Source organism: Hippopotamus amphibius, chromosome 12, assembly GCF_030028045.1.
Source record: "Hippopotamus amphibius kiboko isolate mHipAmp2 chromosome 12, mHipAmp2.hap2, whole genome shotgun sequence".
Lineage (NCBI taxonomy): Eukaryota > Metazoa > Chordata > Mammalia > Artiodactyla > Hippopotamidae > Hippopotamus > Hippopotamus amphibius.
In genome coordinates, this window is record NC_080197.1 from 66,299,331 (window position 1) to 66,308,119 (window position 8,789).

The window sequence follows — 8,789 nt, forward strand, 5'->3', positions numbered from 1 at the left end:
CACAAGAAAAAATTTACAAACCTCAAAAGAAATAAACCCCCTTAAAATCAATATTCTGAATATGACAGAAGAAATTTATTCCTTCAGCTTTCCATTAATTTGATAAATATTTATCAGATGTCCACTCTAAGTCAGAAAGTCTTGAAGGCACTGGATACATAGAATTGAATAGACAATGAAGAGATGAAGATATAAAAGAAGGAAAATAAACCATTGTGAAAAAAAAGGATAGAAAAAAAAATAGACAAAGCCATAAAAGAGCAAAGTGAGCAACTTACTCCCTGAAATTAAGGAGTTAATGGACATGTGCTCACTTCAGGGGTAATAATTATTAAAATAAAAACAATACAAAGAAGATTAGCCTGTCTCCTCTTCATGGATGTCATGCAAATTTGTAAATATTTCTGTATAATTTTTAACATCAATCCCTAAATCTGAGAAAGATGGCATTAAAAAGAAATTTACAGACTATTCTCACTCATGAATATCGATGAAATAATCCTCAATAAGATATCATCAAACATAATTCAACAGCTAAATAAAAATATTTTAATGTGAACAATTTAGGAATGCAAGGCTGGTTCACTATTAGATATTCTATTAATATAATTCACCATATTAACGTATCTAAGAAGAAAACTCATAACAAAGTCTTTGGAGAGAATGAAATGGCCTCAGACAAAATTTCAAAATCCATAGCTGCTAAAAATTAATTAGTAAAATAGGAATATATGGATACAATGAAATACCACTTATACCCTTGAGAATCACCATAATGAAAAAGAGGGAAAATGCCAAATTTTAGTGATGTGGAGTAACCAGAACTTTCTTACAGTTGGAAGGAGTATAAATTAGTACAACATCTTTGAAAAACAATATGGCAGTATCTATTAAAGGTGAATATTTGCATAAACTATGATCCACCAATTTCACCCTCACATATATTATTGACCAAGATGGCCTTAATATTCCTCTCAGCTTGACCAAAAGTTACACAGTCTTTTTCCTTACTTTTGGACCCTGACCTCCTATTTCTAGAGCATTTACTTTAGAAAACTTGTTATTATAAATTCTTTCTCTGCCCCTTTGAAATAAAACTTTTAAAAAAACCTTTTACCAGTTTTACAGCCCAGCACTATATTTCTCAAGGGCTGGCAGCCATCCCTTTGAAATGCAACCAAGGAAGAAAGCACCCCTACCCCTCAGTCTCTACCGGAGGGTAGATGTCTAACTTCAGTGCGTGCCTAGCTCCAGGTTATAAAACTACCTTCTATCATGAAGAGAGGTAATTGAGGATGGTCAGTTAGCAAATATAGACAAGCTATAATCCCTCTACCCTATATTTTAATAATTCTTCTAAATGTTTTTTCAGGGGAGTTAAATTTAGACTGCATTGAATCTTCCCTCTATTGCAATGTCCTTGAATAAAGTCTTTCTTACCTGTTTAATGTCAACCAGAGTAATTTTTGTTTTGACATTCTCAATAGAAGTGCAAACATATGTACTGCCAAAAAAAAAAAAAAGTATTAGAATGTTCATAGCAACACTATTCAAAGTCATCTTAAACTGGAAATTAGCCAACTGTCTATCAACAGTTGAATGAATACATAAATCATGGTATATTCACAAAATAATTCTATTCAACAATGAAAAAGAATGTGCTACAACTACAAGCAAAAATATGGATCAGTTTTTACAAACATAATATTCAGGAAAAGAAGCCAGTCACAAAAGAGTACATTCTGTTTGATTCTATTCATTTAAGTTACAAAAACAGGTGATGCTTAGCCATGCTTTTAGAAATCAGGGTGGTGTTTAATCCTTGGTAGGGGCAGTGGCAGGAATTGTTACTCAAGAGGTTTCAGGCTATATTCTGGTTGGCATCAAGAACTACTGGTCATATTCTGTCTCTTGATCAAGTGCTGGTTACCTGGGTGCATTCAGGTTGTGAAAATTCAGCACACTGTACAGCTTTGAAACATGCGCTTCTCCTTATGGATGTTACACTTAATGTTTTTAAAAGTCCCCCAAAGACCTTGTTAAACATGCAGATTTCAGTGCTACATTTTTAGAGATTCTGATTTAGAAAATCTAGGATGAGGTTAGGGTAGGTGCATTTTAACAAGCAGGTGGTCTTGGCACACTTTGAATATCACTGCTTCTGAGAGCTATAAGATAGTGAAACTCTAATTACAGAGTCTGTCAAAGTACCAACAAGGAAAAAAAAAAGCAGTAACATTTAAATGTAACAAGGGGTGAAGTGGGGATGATAGAATAGAACTCTACCAACTCTAGCATTTTTGGAACATTTTGTAAACAAAGAGTATAGTTTAGTAAACAAAGTTCTTTCTACTTCTCCCAATACTAAAAAGCATACCATTTTTGCAAGATTATCCTCATCATTCATGATGTAAAGTGGTGGCATTGCTATGGCAACAGCGCATCAAGTAAGGTAGCCCAGTTTAAGTGCCCAAATGGATGTTGAGTTGGATGTAGCATAGATTTGACCTCAGTATCTGTCACTCCTTCACCTCCAGGACTGACTCAGCTATTCTGATATCCCCTCTCTCCTTGTACCCATTTTCCCTGATGCTGTAGTGGCTAAGAATTTGGCCAAGTAAACTGTGAGTTGAGCAAAACAAACCTCTTCTGCCAGCTGCTCAGGGCTTACCATCCTATTAATTCAAACCTGAGGGCAGAGCTTTCTAAACAATAGGAGCAAGGCAAATATAGTTTGTCCCTTCTAGATCTCAGTGGGTGCATTATCTGAGCCACACTGAGCTACTCAGGGCCAGAGATGACTAAAGACGATCCAGCTTTATTTACATGAACTCTCCAGTGATAAGTAAACTATCAAAATAGTTTTATAAATATTCTAAAAAATCAGTAATAGATAAGTTATACATGTCTACTGACTATAAAACACCAAAAAATATAATTTATTGCTACAGGTAAGAAGAAAACATCTGCACATCTACTTGACTGTAGATGCATAAAGCTATTCTTACTCCAATTCTTTTTCTGACTTCTTTCCCCCTGCAGTCTCCTTTATACAATATCCTGTTTCTTCCCTACAATAGATGTTGAATTCACTGATTCACTAGTTCACAATTTTCTAGTTTGTCTTTTGACCCATTTTCAAACTAATGGATTTGTGTTTGCCACTTTTAAATCCTCAGATATCTTCCCTGAATCATGTGATTTTTTTTCCCCTTTAGCTGTCATTTTGGTTTTGAAAGAAGTAAATCAGTACTGTGCCTTAAAAAGCACTGGCACTATTGTCGGTAAATATATTGCATTCAGTTACTTTTGCTCACTAAATGTTGCTTGATATAATACCAGAGCATCCTCTGCTGCACCAGGAAAAAAGAAAAAGATGCTATTTTGAGCTGTGAACCAAGGATTGATTTCTTTTGAGATATAATATATATTTTATGTATTGCATCTAACCTTGTTATTTGTCAGATTTCATAGAAAGCTCCATTCTCTTATTTGTGTGCAATCTAGGCAGGCTTCTGCAGAGGTAAGGAGTTGTCTTTGTTTCTCCAGTTTATACTCTGGTAAATTCCACCTTCCGTTATTAAACAAAATATAGTCTGAATGCTTTATGCACATGGTCCAAAGCCTAGCCCTGACAGTCAGAAAGCCTATGTGGAGTCTTTAACACATTTCAACCTCTGAGTCTATATTTTCTCACCTATCAAATGGAAATTTAATAATAAACCATTTTGCTATACTGGCAATCAAATGAGAGGAGGTATACAAAAGTACAAACTGTATAGTGTTGTTCAAATGCCAGTCAATCCTGCATTAGAAAAAGTTAAGCAAAGTTGTGTCATAAGAAAGAGGAATGGTTGTCCTCCAGCTACTCACATCCTCTGCTGTCTCACACAAAGGTGGAATTTATCTTAAAGGAATCAATTAGATTGGCCACATTTTTTGTACCTATATCCCAAAAGATGGCAGCTTCAGGAGAAAGCAAACCATCCAGTACATCTTGCCGCTAGAAACACCAGGGGGCTAAACCCTTTGTTTCTCAAGTCAACTTTTATTCCTAATCACCACAAAGATTTTCTGAAACCTCCTCCTCTTCATTAAATCTCTACCTAGTCCTCTCTTCCCTCAGTTTCAGCAGATGACTTCTCCCCTCATGTCCTATTTAAAAAATATAAGGACTTGGTTGGGAAATCTCACAGTCTACCACCACTACGCTTACCAGCAAGCCTCCATTTAGTCTCCCCTGTTGCAAGAAAGAGCCCTGCAACTCCAGCCTCTCACTTTCTCCTACATCATTCTTGAGAACAGTTAACATATTAAGGTCACCCCGTCTTAAAAAAAAAGTTTTCCCTGGATAGCACCTCCATCTCACACTAGAAATGCATCTTTCTCTTTCCCTTCACAGCCCAATCTCTTCACAGATTCAGCACTTAATATCTCCACTTCTTAACATCCTACTCGTTCTTCAACCCACTGCAATCTGGCCTCTTCCTACACCACCAACAGCTCTCTTAAAAACAAATGGAAACTTTTCCATCCTTCTCTTCTTTAATTTCATAGTGGCTTTTGTTTTTGTCACTCATTTTCTTCTTTTTTTAAAAGGAAGTAATTTTTTTGAGGTGAAATTCACGTAACATGAAACTAACCATTTTAACATGAGCAATTTAGTGGCATTTGGTTCATTCACGATATTGGGCATCCATCACCTCTGTGTAGCGGTGAACATTTCCATCACTCCAAACCAAAATTCCCTACCTTAAATACTTCCTCCCCATTTCCACCTCCCTCCCAAGCCCTAGCAACATCTAGGTTGCATTCTGTTTCTATGGATTTATCTATCCTGGATATTTCATACAGCAAATAGAATCATATAATGTGTGGCCTTTTGTCTCTGGCTTCTTTCTTTCACTTGTCATGTTTTGGAGGTTCATCCGCCTCATAGCTTCATTCTTTATTATGGTTGAATAATATTCCACTGTATGTATATACCAGAATTTGTTTATCCATGCATCTTCCTTTCTTCTTGAAACACACTCTTCCTAGGGTTTCTTGAACACTGCCCTAAATTTTCCCTTTGCTCTTTGCAAGCCCAACGCTTAGCGTAATATTTTGGAGGTTCATCTACACTGTAGCATATATCAGTACTTGATTTCTCTTTGTCAATTAAAAATACATTCCATTGTATGCATATACCATGCTACGTATGTATCCTCCCTAAGTTTCAAGACCTATATCTCTATCCCAGGTATTTCTTCTGAGCTCAAGACCCATATATCCAACTGCTGTTAGATATTGCCACTTGGCAGTCATACATATAATTGTCATAAATATACTTCAGACACAACACGAAAGGACTGATATCACCATGGTTTTTAAAAGATCATGCCTCCTCCTATTCTACATTTCCCCTTACTAAATGGCACTGCCATTTTACTATGCTACCTACTGTAGAAACCTATTGTCCTTGCTTTATTCTCTTCCCCCTTCTGCCACGCAATTATTAATTTTTTTTGGTTTATCACTTTAATATCTTTTTAATATCTCTTGAATTCAATCACTTCACTCCAATCTCATCAGCATTAACCTTGCCCAAGCCACCATCTTGTCTCCTGTGGATGAAAACAAGTGCTTTTTAGCTAACGCCCATGCCTCCAGGCACAGTCTGTTTTTCACATTGCAGCTAAAGTAATCTTTCTAATATACAAGTCTTGTTGTGTCAATCCTATAATAAAGAAATCTCTTCAACTGCTCCACTTTGCACACAGGGTAATTTATAAATTCCTTAAAAACTCATATTAGAGCGTTCAAGAACGGATTCTGCTTACTTCTCATCTCTGGCCACCCTTCCTAGAATTCTGCATCCGTTGTATAACATTAATTTTAGTTCTTGATTAGGCCACATCCCCACGCTTTTTCTTTTTTCTTTTTTTAAGGTTTTTGCACGAGCTGCTACTCTCTTCATACAAATATCCCACCATTCTCATCTTATCAATTCTTACTCATTTCTGAATGATCAAGTCCTTTCTTTCTGCTTTCCATATAGACTTTATTCTGTTTCTCTTTGGGCTGTCCTACAATCTGAACTCTTCAGTCTACTGTATTAGCTGCCCTGCCTCTGTCTCAGCTATTTTTGGGAGTGATCATGTTTTTTGCATCTTTTTTGAGAGTATTAAAGCACAGTTTTCTAAAACCTTTATTATTTTTGAATGAAAATACTTTTTCAGATTATATCCTTTAGACTTCCTTTTGTGGGTATGAAGGTATATTTTTAAAGATTGTGGTTGAGTCACAATGGAGCAACTCTCCTGTATTCCCAGGAGCCCCCTCTGCTCAGTACATCAAGGTCATTTTATGTAGGAAAGTAATATACCCAACATGAATGTGTATTTTGAGGTACCCTTGTGAAAGTTTGAGCTTTGGAAATTTAAATTAGAGGATTGTGATATTGTGAAGGAAAATAGTAGAACACTCAATCTATTAACTATTCAAAACTCAAAAGAATAGCAGTTGAATACCAATAGTAAATACAATCAGCCCTCTGTAGCCAAGGGTATCCACATTTGCTTTCTAAAATTTGGAACTTGTGGGTGTGGAGGGCTGACTGTGCTATGCTGTTTTACATAAAGAACTTGAGCATCTGTGGATTTTGGATGGGGGGTGGTATCCTGAAACCAACCCTCCTTAGATACAGAGGGACAGTTGTATACTTTACTACCAAAAGGATATGGTACTAAAATCTACTTTTAATATGTTTTGTACAGTGATAATATTAAGAATTTATATCTATTCATGATTCTGAGTGTTTTAAATACATCTTTGTAAAAGATGGTCAACCAAAAAATGCAAGTAAAACAAAAAAGTTTTTCTGATATATTTTAGAAAAATCTCTCAAGGAAAGAGAGTAAAATACTAGCTGCGAAAAAAATAGGAGCTCTTAGCAAGTGTTAGTGCCAGGGTAAAAAAAAAAAAAGAATAAAATCAGAAATGAACACTGATTTCACTCTTCAGTGTAAGTGAAATAATAAAAACAAGCAGTGGAACTGATGAAAAAGAAACTAGACTTTTCCTTAAGTGACCTAGTTTTCTGAATCACCCACATGGTGACTTTTAAAAAGTATGGTGCTCTTGGCATGCGGAACAAAGTTAACAATGCTGGTTTATCTTTTTAAAGTCCACAAAAGACATTAATATATTCTATAATTTAATATTTAAAACTAGCCTTGTATTATGTAAGTCTCATATAAAATGAATCCTAATAGAAATGTACCAGGGTGTGATGGGAAGAATCTTGTATCAGTGGTCAAGCACCAAAATTCTGGACCAAGACTTATGATTATGTAAACTTTGACAGGTCATCTAGCTTCTGGTTTCTCTGTGCCACATTTTCCTTGCCCATGAAGTAAGGAGTGGGTTGGGCTAAATGGTCTCCAAGATCACTTTTAGCTCAAATTCTAGTATGGAATAAAATTGAAAAGCAAATGTACTTTTCACTAAAATAAGTACTTGCTACTGACTATAATTGCTTCCTTTTGGTAAAAGGACATGCTCATTATACTCATTTTTTTTTTGTGCATGGACTGTTTTCTGTTTACACAGTGTGCCTATAAAGCCATGTGATATTTTTTTGAATAAACATAAAAGCACTTACTCTTTCAGATGATTCTAGTTCCTTCTTAGGTGGCTAAGTCCAGAAGTTGCAGACTTCTACCAATGCCGACATTTGTCAGTTTGAAACTCTTAAAAATATCTTCTAAACTGAAAATATGTATATTTGTAATTCACTTAATACATCATGCATTTATGCATTTATCAAAGATATCCTCTCTAGAGGGAATTCCCTGGAGGTCCAGTAGATAGGACTGCATGCTTCCATTGAAGGGGGCACGGGTTCTGTCCCTGGTCAGGGAATGAAGATCTTGCCTGGCATGGACAAAAAAAAAAAAAAGATATCCTCCCTAGACCTAAATCTTAATGTTTTGACTATCATTTTGATTTTTCTTTCTTAGCAACAATGAAAAGTAGTTCATAGCCAAAACTAAACATGAAAGTAGAGAGATAAAGCTGGATAATATGGTGTTTGGGTCCTAAAATGTGTCACTTATTTATGATATACAGAGATGAATTTTCCTGGGTGGCTTGTAAAATAGTAATTTTTTAAAAAAAAATCTCAAAAGAGTGATTCTAAGTGTAGTTTGAAAAAAATAGCAGCATATTTAGAATAAATGTATGAATTCCCAGAAAGAATATTTTGAATTTTAACATTTTTCTGATTATGTAAGTTCTACTATGGTTTCTTTAAAAAATCAGTTCCATGACTTTATAAACAGACATATTTATAACAAAAATAAAAATAAAATTTGTGTTCAAAAGAGTACATATCTGCTATATATACACACATACACACACATTTATACTGTAATTTGCTAACTTTGGACATCTAATTTCTTCTATCACCTTTTGCCTTAAATCACCTTTATCTCCAATTTCCAGAATAAATAAGTAAATGATTAAAGGGGAATTTTAAATTTTCCATGCCAGAGTTATCTTTGGGCTTCATGTTGAATAGGTGTTTAATGGAAACTTAACCTTGTGGCCCGAATATACTGGAGGACTCCTCACCTTCTTGTCAGTACCGGGGGCAAGCTCTTCGCCAAACTGAATTAAACTGCTCTTGAAAGCAAAGCCACATTTGGAAAGACAGGCAAATAGTACCAGCTATCATGATATAATTTTTAGTCCCATAGATCTTTGTTCATAGAACACAAATTGAAGAAACATATCTCTATTAAGTC

At 35.2% G+C, this 8,789-nt stretch overlaps 1 non-coding gene across 1 annotated transcript; it reads left to right on the plus strand.

Moving 5' to 3' along the window:
- The first annotated feature begins 309 nt into the window (after positions 1 to 309).
- On the plus strand, positions 310 to 414 carry LOC130834192 (U6 spliceosomal RNA). The gene has a single exon (XR_009048585.1). It is a non-coding gene; the product is annotated as a U6 spliceosomal RNA (small nuclear RNA).
- The last annotated feature ends 8,375 nt before the right edge of the window (positions 415 to 8,789 follow it).